The sequence below is a fragment of the Tursiops truncatus genome, chromosome 2 (assembly GCF_011762595.2).
Source record: "Tursiops truncatus isolate mTurTru1 chromosome 2, mTurTru1.mat.Y, whole genome shotgun sequence".
In the NCBI taxonomy this organism is placed as follows: domain Eukaryota; kingdom Metazoa; phylum Chordata; class Mammalia; order Artiodactyla; family Delphinidae; genus Tursiops; species Tursiops truncatus.
The window spans coordinates 104,631,979-104,649,283 of NC_047035.1; the positions used below are offsets into that span (position 1 = coordinate 104,631,979).

At 45.1% G+C, this 17,305-nt stretch overlaps 1 protein-coding gene across 4 annotated transcripts in view; it reads left to right on the forward strand.

Annotated features, from left to right (window-relative positions):
- Window positions 1-17,305, forward strand: part of TLN2 (talin 2) — a 446,949-nt gene that overhangs the window by 89,070 nt on the left and 340,574 nt on the right. The gene's annotated exons all lie outside the window — the stretch shown is intronic.

Consider the following 17,305-nt stretch of genomic DNA (forward strand, 5'->3'; position numbering starts at 1 on the left):
ATGATGACAGGATGATAAAAGGCTGATACAATTCCCTGTAGGTGAGCTTTGCTGGTCTTCCCACCCAAGAACAGGCTTCTTTCCTTTTGTATAGCAGCCGGCACCCTGTCTGGCTGATTCCTGCACCCTGGTGCTTAGGACAGGCTCCCTTTTGGGCCAGAGCCATTTCCAGTACAAGTCCCTGGTACCTAAATACTCTTTGCTTTAGAGGTGATGCTCTCTATCTCTGGATAGCTCTCCTGGGCAGCCCACCTGGTGGGCTTCAGTTTTGAGTAGATGCGATGAAGATCGTCAAAAGGAATGACAGCTCTTTTCTCCTGGGTCTGTCTTGGTTGGCTTTGACTTCTTGCCCCTGGAACTGCACTTGCACGGGGCACACACACTCTCCAGCTGTTGATAGAAGGAAGAAGTGGAAGCTCCAAATAGTCTCTGCCCCCAAACCTACCATCTTAACAGCCATGAGGTTCGGCATGGGCCTTACGAGCGAGACTGAATCATAGTTAGGACAGTAACTGTTTTCCCCAGATGTTTTTTTCAATGGAAATATTTCAGTGGTAAACAAAATACCCTCAGACGTCCTCCTGAGAGCAGAGGCAGTCAGTTAAGTAGCTCCCATGATGTAGCTGGAGCACATCACTGAACCTACTTGGCAGTGTGTCCTTTGGCCAGCTGCATGGCTCCCAGGAGATGGAAGGGCAGTTGCATGGGGAAGATGTTAGGGAGGAGGGCAGGGGGTGATCCTTGTGCAGCAGCTGAATTTCCAGGGCTGGGTTTGGGCTTTGCTGCCTTGAGGTCCCAATCCACCTGCTGCTGCTTGGACTTGCAGTGGTGAGCATGACTCAGAAATCTGGAAGGGGTCCGTGACTTCACTCCTGGATCAGAGGCAGTGCGAAAGCCCTCTGGGGTGGGCATGGCTGCTGGAGGAGTGTCCACGGATGAAGTGATGCGGTGTGGATGCTGGTGTTCTGGGTCCCTGGGGTTTGCCAGTTACTTAGTAACTTGGGAGACATTTTTTTTTTTTTTTTTTTTTCGGTACGCGGGCCTCTCACTGTTGTGGTCTCTCCCGCTGCGGAGCACAGGCTCCGGACACGCAGGCTCAGCCGCTCCGCGGCATGTGGGATCTTCCCGGACCGGGGCACGAACCCATGTCCCCTGCATCGGCAGGCGGACTCTCAACCACTGCGCCACCAGGGAAGCCCTGGGAGACATTTTTATTACTAAAAAAAGAAAGAGCTGTGGTGGCAAAGTACTGTCCCAAACAAGGGCAGATGACACTAAATGAGTTCAGTCTGACATGGAGGTCGTTGGTTTTGTGAATTACTTACCTTTAGAGATCTCATGGTCCAGGGCCAAGCTTTTTCCAGGGGTGCCCCAGGGGCTTCTAGGAGTTTAAGAGGTGGACTGTAGGCTCCACTAATCCCACTTCTCAGAAAGGATGAAAACCCACTCATTTCCAGATGAGGGAAATAAGGTCTGAATTAGTTTTATATTGCCGCTGACACAGATGACTGCAAACACAGTGACTTAAAATACCATAAATCTGTTTTATCTTATGATTCTGTAGATGAGAAGCCTGATATGAGTCTCAAGGAGCTAGCATCAAGGGCTCTGTTCCTTCTGGGGGCTCTAGAGGAGAATCCATCTCTTTGCCTTTTCCAGGTTCTAGAGGCCACCCGCTTTCCTTGGCTGGTTTCCTCCATCTTCAAATCCAGCTACATTGTAATCTCCCTCTGTCCACAGCTGGGAAAGGTTCTCTGCTTTTAAGGACCCACCTGGATAATCTAGGCAAACTCTCTATCTCAGGTTTCTGAAATTAATCCCATATGCAAAGTCCATTTTGCCATGTAATGTAGCATATGCATAGGTTCTGGAGATGAGGACATAGACAACGTTGGGTACCATTATTCTATCTACACACAGGTCAGACGAGTGTGGTAATTTATCAGGATTGCATGGAGGTTAGTGGCACAAGTCAGCCCAAGGATCCACGTTTCCCGACTGGTCAGGGCCCAAGTCTTTTCCGTCCCGCTGTTGGCCACATTGCATTATGCCTGACAGAGGTTGAGTGGTCTCTGTCACAGGCTGTACTCTTCACTGCAGGCAGTCTGTCCCTGGATAAGAGGCGGTGGACATGAGGAGCACAGAGGAGCCACCCTTTCCTATGGGGAAACAGGGCAGCAGCATGGGAGCAAGGGGTGGGTGGCTGCGCTCTCCATGTTACCTTTGTGGGTAGGAGTTCGTGGTGACTCTTAATCCCGTTGTATTGGTAGTCTGTTCTTGTCAAGGCTTCTGTGCCAAGGAACAGAGACACAGGTGAGGTGGCTGAAATGAAGCAGGTGCGGTCTGTGGAGCTGTTCAATACAGCTCCGCCAACCTTTCTTGAGGACTTGGTGTGTACCTGAGAGGTACCCACCAATGCACTCGTCCATGCTCTGAGAAGCAGCTCTGGGATGTTTCTGTCCAGTGCCACCACATTCCTCCTTATCATAGACTGGATCTGCTCTTCTGTCCACACTTCCTATGGAGACCTCATACCTGAAGCTTCCCTCTGTTCTGCTCAGCGCCTCACAGCTTCCTGGCTCAGTCTGTGTGTCTCAATTTCTGATTCCTGGGGGATGAATCTGAATGGCTGAGCTCGGCCAGGTGTTGACTTGGAGGTGGAAGAGGGGGCACGGTCATCTGGGTCTGTGGGTGAGCAGATGGTGACAGGTGAGTTTACTATGCAGTGGGGGCCTTGCCTTATTCAGCCGATGTTTCTGTGGAAATGCTTTGCAAGTTGAATTTGAATTCATTTTAAAAGACTTTATTTTAAAGTAATCTCAGACATAGAGAAAAGTTGCCAGAATACAAAGAACTCCTATATAGCCTAAGCTTAATTCATCAATTATGAATATTTTGCCACGTTTGCTTTATCGTTCTCCATTGCGTATTATCTTTTTCGAACCGTTTGGAAGTTACACACATCATGCCACTTGACCCCTAAATAGCTTCAGCATGTCTTTCCTAAGAACAAGGACATTCCTCTTTGTAATTACAGTTCAATTAGTAAAAACAGGACAAACGTCATTGACTTACTATTATTGAATATACAATTCATACCCAAATTTTGCCACTTATGACAATAACGTCCTGTATAGCCATTCTTCCCCTGACCTAGGATTCCATCCAGAATCACGCACATTTTATTCAGTTGTCACGTCTCTGTCATCCCCTTTAACTGGGAATGGCCCCTCTGCCTTTTTTCTTTGTCTCTGATGACATTGCCTTATACTCTTAAAATATGTCCGTTACATCCTAGCAATTTGGATTTGTACGATAATTCCTTACTAGGAGATTCCTCATGATTGGATGAGTTTCTGTCAGAATGCTTAAAAATGATGTTTTGCATCTTTCTGGGTGTATCACATCAGGAAGTGCATGATGTCATTTTGTCCCCACACTGGTGACCTTAGCTTTGACCCTTTGGTTAATGTGGCGTTGAGCTTGTATAACTTAATCTACGTGTCGCAGAGGAGGTGAGCATTTAGAGAGGACCGCCTCCTCCTTTAAAGTTACGTCTGGTTTGCAAGTGCTTTTTGTACATGGGACTTTCCTGAAGCGGGCACCCTTGTTCTCTTCAGGGTGTGCTCCTGAATGTAGGTGGGAGGGCTGATGTCCTCAGAGCCCACAGAGAGGAACAACTTGCCTGAGGTAGGAACAGAGCATCATCTCTGCCCTTGCGGCAAGAGTAAGGTCTACCCTGGAGACAGAAGTACAAGAGCCTGTGAACACTGAGGTCCCTTTGACTACATCTGGCTGTCCTGGCTGCCTCCTAGTTATCTAGGAGCAGAAAAGATGGATGAAGATGTGGAGAAATCTCTTCTCTGCATGTGCTTGACAGTTCTCTAAATGCAAAAGATGATTGTCCAGGCTGCTGTCACTGCATTTTTCTTCTGACAATCTCTTCTCTTCTGACATTGGGCTGCCTGGGTTTGGTCGGCTTGCATGATGTTTGCATATCGGGCCTGAAAGCTCCCGGACTGATGATGGGATTCCTAAGGCCTAGGTGGTTGCTCCTGGACCATTATGGGATGATGGGATTCCTTGTAGATGTGATGCTCAAGACTCAGGAGGTTACCATATGGGAAAGATGTGCTGTTTAGAGCTCTGGACATTTTCAGTTTGATTGTGGCCAGTATTACCTTGATTTAAGCTTCTCAAACTTCTACTTTATTAACTGTTTCATATTGGACATTTGACCTTGCTGACCCCTAGAGCTGTTGTTCCCACTTCTTATTAGGAAGCAAACAACATGACCACATGCAATCTATTTTAGGGACAGGAAAATGAAATAAAAAATAGGGGAAAGGTACTTTTAAAAATGAAATATAATACATGATCACAAATACTCATGAGTAACAGTACATCTTGACTCTCCTACCTAGTATGCTGCTAAAATTTGGGGGGAACATATACAGGGGTACGACACAGCCCCTGACCTCAAGGATGTGGCCTTTCTTTTAAAGGGAGTGTTATAAAGATTAAACTGATTTGTGGATTCATTTTTTTCTCAAATAGTGTTTTGATTTGTTCTGGGTAGTTGTAATGCCTGAACTTATTTGTGGGGTTATCTCTGCATGACTTGGGACACATTTGTCCATGTCATCAGAGGTATTGTGACGGCAGGCCTTCACCACGTCCCAGAGACAGCTGGCTGGAAAAATAAATATGTCTGGCCATATATTCCCAGAGGTTGTGCTTATGCCTGAATTTAAGTAAAAATGATAGGCAGCCTTAGGACAGCTAGATTTGGAGACATTCCATCTTCCCCCAAAGAATGTTAATAATGTAATTCCTTGTCCTGTGCCTTGGTATCAGCGAAAACTTCTTAGAGTTGTGTATGTTCTTAAGTTTTAAAGACACTGATGGATGTCATTTGCTTTTCTACCTATGGAATTTTTGCTTGAGGAAGGGGCTTTGGCCAGGTACGCGTCACCTTTTTCACACTGAGTCCTCTGCGGCTAATACTGAAATGCTAGATAAATGGGGTCTGGTGGTGGTCGTGTTGGGGAATAGGTGTTGGGGAGAGTATGGGAAGGGAAGCTGAGGTTGATGGACGAGGGCTAAGATGTCCAGGAAATGTGAAGAATAAGGTTTTGAGAAGAGCTAGAACGAATGAAAACTAAGATGCTGGAAAAGCAGTGGTGCCTCATTTACTTTGGTGTCTTCCAGGAAGGAGGAATTCAGTATGAGCAGGTTAGCTAAATAATTGACGTTTCCCCAGTTACCGGCGAAACGATTCTGCTTTTCTTGCAAATGTCTGAAGTACATTATAAACTTTCCCTCTTAAGAAGTAGTAGATAAGTATCATAATTTTATCTTTTTCCCCTTGTGACTCGGAATTCTGTGCTGACTTGAAATACTAGCTACTCTACGGCCTGTTAGGGTACGTACGTGGGTTGTTCCCCTCTCTCTGATACGTCGTCTCTCATTTGACCACCTGCCTCAGGAACCCCTGTCTCTGCGCTGTTCTGATAGTAACATGGCTTCAGGCGGGACTGAAAGGACCCAGGATGTACCCAGTAACCAAGGTTGTATCAGTAGATTCTGGCTCCTAGGAACTGCTCTCTTCCGTGACCTCAAGCACATGGGCTTAGCGATGGTTGCTGAGTTTCTGCTTGGAGGCTTTTTCTCATTGCCCAGGGTTGATGGATGGCTGTTCTGTTCCTGGGTCCTAACTTACAGAGGCATGATGACATGGAGAGGCCAAGGCCATTGAAAGATGATTTTTGTTACGAGAATTTCCTAAGAGGGACCACGCCACCTAGGAGGCGTCAGGGTGGTCAGGAGGCAGAAGACAGGAGGGAGGAGAAAGCCTTGGCCAGAGCCTTTATCGGGGTTTCCACGGGAAAAGCAAGGCAGGGCAGAGTGAACAGTTTCAAACTGGCTAGTTGGAATAATCCTGGTGGGCTTTGGGCAATAGGGGTGGTCTCTAGGTTCCTGGTATCTGGCTCCCTTGGTGTGTGAGAGTTGGATAAAGGAAGTGACGGGGGCGGATATAGACTGTGGATTGGTTGGCTTGTATATGAGCCATGCTCCTGGCTGAGACTTCGCTGTCTTCTAAGAAGTGGCTGGCCCTGGGAGGGGTGGTCTCCCCCGAGGGTTGTAAAGCCCCAAAGGCCAAAGCATCAAGAATATGGAAAAGAGGAAAATAGTTAATGGAGTTGACCCTGTGATGACGGATGCCACGTAGACAAGTCCAGAATCTAAGACAACACAGTGATAACAGTGGCCTTGTAATAGATGGGTCGCGGCTGCCAACTGCCCGACTTCTAGATGGATGTCAGGTTACTTTGGGGTGATTACCACCCTTGGCTTTAACCCTGTAGTGCTTGGAGCTTTATGACACTGGGAGCCTCACTTCTCCTTTCTGCTAGAAAGTGGGGTCTTCATCATCAGTTGAGAGTGTATCCTGTGTTCTTGTTCAGGAATGTACTTCAAGGCCGATGAAGCCTCATTTCATGAGGGGGAAATAAATAACCAGACTCCGAGAACTGGGGTACGGGAAAGCTGTGTTGGTGGGGAATTTGTTTTCCCCTTAATTTCTGGTATATATGTATATATTTCAATAAATGGCTATATGTCTAACACATTGTCATTTTATGAGCAAGCTAAGTTATCCAAATGCATCTTTCAACTTTTATTTACTATGTAGGTAATTTGTCCTATTACAGATACATTAGAAAATTCAGATCAGTAAAAGAAAATACAATTGCCCTCATAATCCTGCTATCTGGAGATATCCTCTGTTTTATTTTTTTATCGTACTTCATTTTAAAAATAAATTTATTTATTTATTTTTGGCCACGTTGGATCAAAGCGCATAGGCTTTCTCTAGTTGCGGCGAGCGGGGGTTACTCTTCGTTGCGGTGCACAGGCTTCTCATTGTCGTGGCTTCTTTTTGTTTCAGAGCACAGGCTCTAGGCATGTGGGCTTCAGTAGTTGTGGCTTGCGCGCTCAGTAGTTGTGGCTCGCGGGCTCTAGAGCGCAGGCTCGGTAGTTGTGGCCCACGGGCTCAGTTGCTCTACCGCATGTGGGATTTTCCCGGACCAGGGCTCGAACCCCTGTCCCCTGCACTGGCAGGCATATTCTTAACCACTGCACCACCAGGGAAGTCCCATCTCTGTTTTAAAAGTAATTAATTCTTCAGTATATAACTCTCCTTTTGTAATTTTTTCCAAACATTTTCCTCCATTGCTTCCAGATATTCTAAATTGTGAAATTTCCAAAAATTGTGAAATTCATAAATGAAAATGTGCAAATAAGGTTTTATTTATTTATTTATTTTTTTTGCGGTACGCGGGCCTCTCAGTGTTGCGGCCTCTCCCGTTGCGGAGCACAGGCTCCGGACGCGCAGGCTCAGCGGCCATGGCTCACGGGCCCAGCCGCTCCGCGGCATGTGGGATCTTCCCGGACCGGGGCACGAACCCGTGTCCCCTGCATCGGCAGGCGGACTCTCAACCACTGCGCCACCAGGGAAGCCCAGGTTTTATTTTGCATTGATCTATCCCAAATAATTGCCTTCTGTTATGGTGGAATTGTTGTAATCACAGAGAACTTTGTCAGTTCTGCAGTCTGTGATGACCCTTGGCAGGTGATCTGAGGTGGTGCTTTGGAAAGTGCAATAGCCCAGCATGATATTCTGGCCACCTTCTAACTGTGTTACATTGGAGCACTCAGAGTGCTGGTGCAGCCTTCCTGTTGGTCTGGAAGAAGGATTGGAAATCTGGAAATAACTCCTTGCATTTGCCTGTGTGTTCCCTTCTGCCTTCTTTGGAACACTGGGTTAGGATGTTTGTAGCTGGAGAGCCAGTTAATGGGTATAACTCACGATCTGGGAAGTCTGGTTCCTGAGCAGCTGTTGGCCAGCTGCAGCACTGGTAGCTCAGCAGACGGTAAACTCTCATCTGAGAATCTTCAACTGTGACAGAAACGGCAGAGCCACGCTGCCCGACACTCGTCACCCAGATCTGGGTTCAAATGTTGCATCACCATCTAATGGCTGTGTGAGTGCAGGCCAGTTAGAAAGCTCCTGAGTTTCATTTTCCTCATCTGTAAAATGCTGGTAACCCACCCACCTGGTAGGGTTGCTGTGAGAAGGGCACTAAACAAGGTAATGCAGGTGAAGCATCTGTCCCCACGCCTGGCTCATAATAATCGTGCAATAAGTTACTGTCTTCCCATCCTCCCTTGGTATTTTTTTTTTAAAAACAAGTATAGGATGAATTTGAGCATGTTATTGTCAGGAGTGAATCAGTTCTAAGCTTACCTTACAAAAATTTCTCCCAAATCTACACAGCGTCGCCCCTCTTACTCTCCCAGGTAATAAGCTGGTCCATCACAAGGTGGGCCAAGTTTAATGCAAGGAAACAGCACTGAACCTCCTTGTCTACAAGAAGAGAGCATGCTGGTGAGGAAGGCTGTTTTTAGATCTGTCTAAATTAGCCCTCCCCACCCCCGTCAGGGTGATGCTGCCATTCCTTTATTGCCAGGAAGACAAATGGTGGGAGGCCAGAGGAAAGCAGACCAGCCAGTAGGTGTCACGTGCACTTTTATCCTCAGTGCTTTTAGCATCTTCAGTTATCCCAGGGGTCCTGAGACCCCTGAGCTGGTGTGTTCCCTCAGAGTTGGGGTGGGCGTGGCCGGGGGGGGGTTGCGCGGCCCTGGAGCCTTCATTCGGGGCTGACCCTCCCTAGGGCTCAGGTCCCAGGCTCTTGGCAAAATTGAATTACAGCCTCTGCTTATGGCTGGACCTCAGCTGGCAGGGTCTTGGGGGTTTTAAACAAAAGCATGAGCCTCTCCAGAAGTGGATTAGGGAGATGTCCATTCAAGCAGGGGATTTGTACATGTTAATTCTCAGAGCAGATATCTGACTGTGAAAAGGACCTTGTGACCTGATTTAGAAAAAAGGCTGCACTTTGTTAACCTTTATTCGCGTAAGAAGGAAAAATCATTACATGGCAGAGGTTCAGGCTCCATAGGAGATTTTCTGGATGATTCTCCATTTTAAGAGTCATGCTTCCACAGATAGGATAAAATTCTCAGGAACTTCTGACTGTCCCCACTGCATATTCTTTTTGTTGGGGGGAAAAAATCCATATTTCTTTCCTATCCTAGGCTTTTGTCCCTTCCTTCCCAGTCCTAGCAGATAAGAATTAAACAACTTTTTTAAAGGAAGAGGAAAAAAGACAAACATTGGAAAAGACATTGCCCTGTGTCCCACTGCTCCCCATCCCCCCACCCCCATGCTTATTCAATACAGGTACGTGGTGAGTAGATTCTGAGCAGATTCGCAGAAAGGCAGGTGCACAAGTGATGTGGGCCCCTGACATTCAGGCAGCTCAGCTCCTCCTCTGAGCCTGCCTCAGATGCCGCTCCCTCCTGACGCCTTCCCCAGTCACCCCACCCCCAGCTGAGCCCTCCTCCCTCTCTGTTCCTGTAAGGCTGTTGACATCTATTTCCAAGAAGGCAATATGGGGTAAAGGAGGGCACAGCCACATGGAATTGGAAGACCTGAGTCCAGACGCGGGCTTCATCACCTCCCAGCCGCGACTCTGACCTTCTGAGCCTGAACTTCCTTCACTGCACTTGAGTTACACTGTGCCGGCTCGTCTCCCAGCTAGAAAACGGAAGTCCTGGAGGACAGGATGTTGTTCATCCTGTTATTTCCAGTCATTTATTTAGTCATCCATTTCTTTATACAGTTACCCTCTTAGGACCCAAGAATAGAGAGATGAACTTGGTGCATGTGGCACATGGTAGGAACTACAAACTGCTCCTTCCCCCGCCCCTTCTTTTTCCTTGAGTGACGTAATCAACATATAGTTGAGGGAGCTTTGGATATTTCTTCCCAGAGCATTAAGTAGAGAGGAGCAGAACGTGGCCTGCTTGTTGACCCTGACAACACCACTTCCTTTTTTTTTAATTGCATGAGAGATTCTTTAAATTCTGTAGGGCTTTACAGTTTTCCGAAGTTTCACGCACACGATTCCATATAATCCCATAATGACCCTCCCCCCAACCTCTGCAGTGCACCTTGCCCCCACCACCACTGGTAACCACTAGTTTGTTCTCTGTGTCCGTGAGTCTACTTTTTTGTTTTATTCACTAGTTTGTTATATTTTTTAGATTCTACATATAAGTGATATCATACAGCATTTGTCTTTTTCTGTCTAACTTACTTCATTAGCGTAACGCCCTCCAAGTCTCTCTATGTTGCCGCAAATGGCAAAATTTCTTTCCTTTTTATGGCTGAGTAGTATTCCATTGTATATATATATACCATGTCTTAAAAAAATATATATACACACATTATTTTTCATGTTCTTTTCCTTTATGGCTTATCATGGGATATTGAATATAGTTCCCTGTGCTATACAGTACGACCTTGTTGTTTATCCATTCTGTATATAATAGTTTGCATCTGCTAACCCCAAACTCCCAATCCACCTCTCCTCCCAACCCCGGCAACCAGAAGTCTGTTCTTTGTGTCCGTGAGTCTGTTTCTGTTTTGTAGATAAGTTCATTTGTGCCATATTCTAGATTCCACATAGCAGTGATACCATATGGTATTTGTCATTCTCTTTCTGACTTACTTCATTTAATATGATAGTCTCTAGTTGCATCCATGTTGCTGCAAATGGCATTATTTTGTTCCTTTTTATGGCTGGGTAGTATTCCACTGTGTATATGTACCACACCTTTCTTATCCATTCATCTGTCGATGGACATTTAGGTTGTTTCCACATCTTGGCTATTGTGAACAGTGCTGCCATAGGGGTGCATGTATCTTTTTGGATTATCGTTTTGTCTGGATATATGCCCAGGAGTGGGATTGCTGGATCATAGGGCAACTCTATTTTTAGTTTTTTGAGGAACCTCCATACTGTTTTCCATAGTGGCTGCACCAGTTTACATTCTCAGCAACAGTGTAGGACGGTTCCCTTTTCTCCACATGCTCTCTAGCATTTGTTATTTTTAGACTATTTAATGATGGCCATTCTGACTGGTGTGAGGTATATACCACATCTTCTTTATTCATTCATCTGTTGATGGACATTTCGGTTGTTTTCAACTTACAATTGTCAAGGTATGGAAGCAGTCTTGGAAATGCCATTCCCATAGGAGGCTTTCCTAAATTTAGTGGTAAAGTGAGACTTCCCAGTTGAAAATTTTCCTGCCCTCTGCCAGGGTAAGCAAGGGTGAGAAGGGGATCAGGGCTTACAACTTTTAATGAGATGAGTACAAATCGGGAGCAAGAGGCTGAATGCATGGAACAGAACTTGAAGTGCCTCCTTAAATAGAAAGTGGACGTAGAGAAATATGAAATGCTGGGATTTCAGACGGACACAGCTCTATCACCTGTTCCACTGCAGAGGGTAAACTATTATTACTTTTCCTTTTTCCAGAAGCCATTTTGTGTGTGAAAGCCCTGAAGGACCACATTCCACTTAATCCCTTTTATTACCAAAATTGTACTTTGCAGTGGGGGGGTGTGTGTGGCTGGGGAGCCCTTTCAAGATTGGAGCCTGGAGGCATCGGGCTGGTTAATTGCATGTTTGTCTTTTGGCTTCTTTCCATTCTTTCATCATGGATGACCCCTTATCTATAATTTTTAGGTTTAAAAAAATAAGTCCTTTTCCTCTTTTGTGTGTTTTATGAAGCTAAACAGACGATGATAATGATCTAAGCACTAGCTTTGGAAAGCAATTACAGTGGATGAAAAGGGTCAAGATAGATCCTACCACAGATGTCAGGCCCATGGAGGCTGTGATTCCAGGCATCACCGTGGTCAAGTTGACCAGCCTGGCCAGCTTAGCTGGGCCTCCTCTTCCTGACTGACTATCCCTATGGATGTCTTCCACAGTTGCTGGTGTTATCTATGTACAGAGAGAACTGCCCCGTTTCCTGGGGTGAGGTATATGGGAGGCTTACTTCTCAGGTCTACATGACTGGGGTTCACAAGTCTGGTGGTACCTGAGAACCACATGTACAGCTTAGAGAGAAATTACAGGGAACCCCATCTTCTAAGATTCTGGCTCACTAGGTTTCAGATGAGGATAGGAGTTTGCCTTGTTAAAGAGTCCCCTGTGAGTCTAGGATGCTCAGTAAGGACTGAGCATCACTGACCCTCCTCACCCTCTGCTCGGAGTGGGCCATGGGTCCAGCTGCATCTGCATCACCTGGGAGCTTATTAGAAATGCCTCCTCTCAGGCTCCACCCCACCTTCCAGCATCAGAACCTACTGTTTAATGAGGTCCCCAGGTGATGCGTGTGCATATGAAGGTTTCAGAAGCTCCGCCCCCATATGGTCATGTGACATGATCACTGCTTGATTGTTCCTGGTGATGGAATATTGATTCTATACATTTATGTCTTTAGTTTACCAATGCCTTCCCTCTTGAGGATTGGGCTATGATTTGCATAATCTAATTTTTAAAAATTATGTGAATCACCTCTATGCATTATGACTAAGTTTTAGTTGTTTTGCCTTTTATTGTCGAGTACACATACACACACACTAATGTTTCATTTAAATATACTTAACCTGTAAAATGAACTATGTTCTGTAGCCAAAGAAGAAAGATTCTTTGTGCTCTACTTTCATTATTCCTGCCTCTCTTCCCTGTGATGTGAAGCAGCCTCTGGCTGTTCACATGGAGGTGATTTGCTCCTCCTTTGGGCTATGATTTTCCCCTAGTGTCTGACTATTATTGCACTTGCCTCAGTGTGCTGGAATTTTTGTTTACAAAAATGAGACCCTACTTTTACTTATGCCTGCATCCCCTGTGTCTAGGGCATACCTGATGCATACTAGGGATTCAGTAAAAGTTCATTGGCGGTGTGGTGGGTGAGTGAATGAGTGCCAACGAGGATGGAGGGCTTCTGGTGTATTTGTGAGTGTGGATGGTATTAGTGCCCTTGTGTTTCCTCTGCTGCTCCCTTCCCAAAATATCTGGGCATCGACAGTGAGGGTTACTTTGTTTTCTATTGGAGATCGTAGTACTTGATTCAAGAAGATTAAACCTATGGAGGTGAAAATTAGGCTCCATGGGTGAATCTTTAATTAGGTTGTTAGGATGGCCGTTTAGAACATCTCTGGGTGACTTGTATGCCTATTGGTGTTTTTCTCAGTTCCTTCTGGAAGTGCCGTGCTATGAATTGATGGTTCCTCCTTCCTTAGATGGGAAGAAATCTGTTTCTAGGTCCAGCTGTATCTTTGGGTTGATGACCTTTGTAAATGGTTCCACGGAGTTCTGTCCTTAAGTTGCAGCCACCCAGAACTCAACTAGCCTTGGGTCACTTCAGGATAGCAAGAGCCTCATTACAGTATGATTTTTTTTCTCCTGAGGATGGTTTTATGCCAAGAGACCCTACAGTCAGCTTAATATAACCTTAAGCTACTCAATTGAGAAGATACATTTATTGTTGAAAATTGTAAGAAAAGGAATGCATCTTGGTATCCTGGTGTGCATATAAGTTCTTCTTTTGGTGATGGCTTGTGGGTTCTTCTCTGTATTCCACAGCACCTGGCCCCTCTCTGCTGATGCCCAAGAACTGATGGCTTGCTATTTGAAACTTGGACGTCCTAAGCTTTGTGTCTTAATTGAGAAATTAAAAGTGTAGAATTTTATACCTGTTGTAAATGTAAGTAAGAATTAGATTTTTGTTTTTAAAGTAAATGCTCTGGTTCTTCTATCTAGCCTGAATTTGCTTTTCTTAATGTCTCTCGTGTACATTTATGATTTTGTTTGCATTTTTTCAGCACAGTGGAGCAGCCCCTAGCACCACCCACTGACCTGTGAGATTTACGTTAAGAAGACTATGTCTTTGAGGTCATTAAAACAGGCTATTTATTTTTTATACCCTCAGTAACTATTTGAAATTTCTTACAAGCTCATGCACAAACCCTGCGTGGTTGAGGTGAATGAAAGGCGTCTTTGGCTTTCCAAGGAGCTGGGATAATGAGAAGCAGTGATACTGGGTAAAACTACTGTGAAGGGCTAACTATTGAACATGAAACCAGCAAGCCGTCTCAAACAAGCATCCCCCTTTTATCCAGCTTCATTGTGGAATGAGGTATTTCACATTGTGTAAACTTTTCAGAGAACAGTTTCTTACAATTGAAAGCTCTTGAACTTAATTCATTTAAAACACTCTGGAAATCTATCTAAATATTTCTTGTATTTCTTTGTTTCAAAGAGTGTGCTAGAACAACATTTTTCCTGATAATTCAGAATCATCGTCATTTTATAACTACTGTGGTACACCAGTAAGTGATTTGAGTAGAACTGTTGAATCCTGCAAAGCAGGTCCCCAAACCTCTTGTGCAGTTTTAGTGCTGAATCTTTGAGTCTTTTAAGCTCCCTTGTGGCTAGCGCTCACCTCTCTCACTGTCACCATGCCTGTCCTTTCTTGCCTTCTTAGTGGCTACTTACTACCTGGCAGAAGGGCCACTTGGCAAGTTTTTTTGGAATTAAGCATATGCAATGGTCAAAATTTTTGAGTTCAGGTAAGAGGGACTTGCTTTCATTAGAAAGTGTGTTGAGTTATTGGATAATGTCTTAATCTGCCTGAAGAAATTTTTTTGATGTGCTTCTGGGTTGCTGGCTCTATACTGGAGAGCTGGGATGGCCACAACTCTGACCTGTGTCTGAATATATGTCACAGGAATCCAAGATAGGTCCTGATGTCAAATGATCCCCAACACCTGGTGAGATGTTTTCTGCAGAACTTACTTTCTAAGAGAATTTATTTTTCCCCCTAAAGTTGAGGGTTTTTTATGGATAAATATTCGTTACTGATCCATTAGATTTCAGGAAGAGTAGGGGGAGTATGTGGAGGGCATGAAAGATTGTTAAAAGAAATTTGGCAAAACCATTCAAGGAATTAATAGACTCTGGAAAGAGCTGTGTAAAGGTTACTGTTAAACAGAGTAGAGATCTGTTGATGGAATATAGTGGACTCTTAAGTCATTGATGATTAAATGACCAGTGAAAGACAGAAAAGATGGGATCTTTGCTGCTAGTACCTGTTAAGACAGAATTACAGACATGCCATGCCGACTTTATGGAAGATACTAGGAATAACTTGATGACCATATTTTTTCCTGGGCCTACATTTATATTTGCAGTCTGATCTTTTTCTGCTCCCAGAGACATTATTTTTACTTATTACAAAAAATTGAATAGAGAAATGGCCTGGATATGACTTGAAGCCAGGCTTCCATTTAGCAAACATATTTTGAAATTGAGAAAAAAAAAAAAAAGGTGATCCAAAAGTGCAAGTCATTAAGTGTAGTTTGCTAAAATTTGCCATTCCTTTAACATTCTTTCCTCAAATTCTTTCAAAATTGCAGTTCAGGTGAGAGTAAGAGGAATGAATGTCCAAATGGATGGTAGCCATTGGTGGTTTCTTCATGTCTAAAGTGAGTGCAGCAGGACTTTCCTGGCTACAATGGCTCCACAGACCACACCGGGGAACCAAATATTCATTGTCTCTCATGTGCTCAAAAAACAGGGAGGTGCATCGTGCTTGGCCTCCATACCATGAGACAAGAGGACACCTTTGCTGTGGATTTACACAGGGATCCAGTTGGGCAAGGGCAGTCTGACTTGCCTTTGGACTCATGGTGCTGAAACACAGCCAGGCTCACAGTAGGCAAACCTAAAACGAGGCAAAGGGAGAAAGATTATGTTACACAAAACATGCTTAGAAATGGCTGAGAAAGACCTGGAATTTCTGCTGGGGCTATCCAAAGTTCTCACTTGGAGTTGGGCACAATGTGACATTCCTTCTTGAGGGAGTACTGTTGGGAAAGGAATTTTTGCCTCCGTTGAGTAACGTTGCCCGGCTATTTAACATGCATAGTCTTCTTGAGCAGTTAAAGATGCAGAAGAAAGATAGCATTGTTTCAAGACAGTTCTCACAGGCCATTCTTGGCCATCTTTTCTGAACCTGCAGGCCCTACCATGGTCCATATTTCAACACGATTTTGAACATCAGAATTTGGGAACCTGAGGGGGCTTGCAGTCTTGGCAAAGCACTTCTGTTGCTCATTAATAGTGCCACTGAAAAAGGCATTTTGTGTATGTTTGGAAGTTTAGATACATTCTGCTTCATTAAACGTACAATGTGCCATGGGCATGTTAGAGGTCATCCCAGTGAGCAGACTGTGACCTTTTTTAAAAGGCAGAGAGAGACTGGGGTAGGTAAGCCTCCCTCCATGCCTTTTTTAAGAAAAGGAGATTTGTCTCTACTCCTTGCTTCCATTTGGCCGAAGGACGTGGGTTGGGCCATCTGTTGGCATACTCAGGGCTATACAAAGTCCCTTTTGTTCCCCTTCCTCCTGAGCCAGTCACATGTGTCTCTTGGCCTGGGTTTGTCAAACAAGCCTTTGGCTGAGGCCACGGGGAAGGCCGGGGTGGACATCCATGACTGGCCATTGAGAACTTCTGTCAGTTCCGTCCCTGCTAGGCTGGCACAGAAGGGGCCACCCTTCCATGAGGTTGCTTGAATACGACCCTGCGTTTTTGATTGGATCCTTCCAAAATGAAGCTTGTACTTGCATTGCCCTGGGAAAACCTTAATTCCTGGTTAGAGCTTTTCATGATTTGGTCACCCTCTGAATTGTAAGGTCATCTGCTGCAGTTCAGGATATCTAAGTGGCAGAACTGACTGCAAGTCATCCTTGGGAGAGAAAAGACACAGCGAGGGGGATCCGTCCACACTGGTGCGAGTGGACCTCCGGAAGTAGTTGTCTTTTCTTTAATTGCATGTAGTTATACCAGCAGGATTTTAAAGTGGTAAATGATTTTATGCTGTACCTAATGAAGGCATACTGATCTTTCTGCGGTTATAGTTTTTAAAGGTCTATTTTGAAGAATCTCGTGAATCTGATAACTGGTTTTGGAGAAGTTGATTTCCAAGGTCGATGACTAATAAATGGGCATCATGTCTGTGTAGGGTCAAGTAGTAAGACACTAGCTGAAAAGCACTGAAGCGTAGTTTGGACAGAGTAGGGTCAGTGGGATGCAGACAGCATGGCATGCGGTGAGGCTTTGTGGTCTGTTTTGCTCTGTTTATCCTAGGCCTCTCATGGGCCCAGTGGGAGGCCCGGTGACAGGCGGCTCTGCCTTCAAGAATGGGACCGTCTAGGGAATTCCCTGGTGGTCCAGTGTTAGGACTGCACACTCTCACTGCCGAGGGCCTGGGTTCAATCCCTGGTTGGGGAGCTAAGATCCCACAAACCGTGCAGCACAGCCAA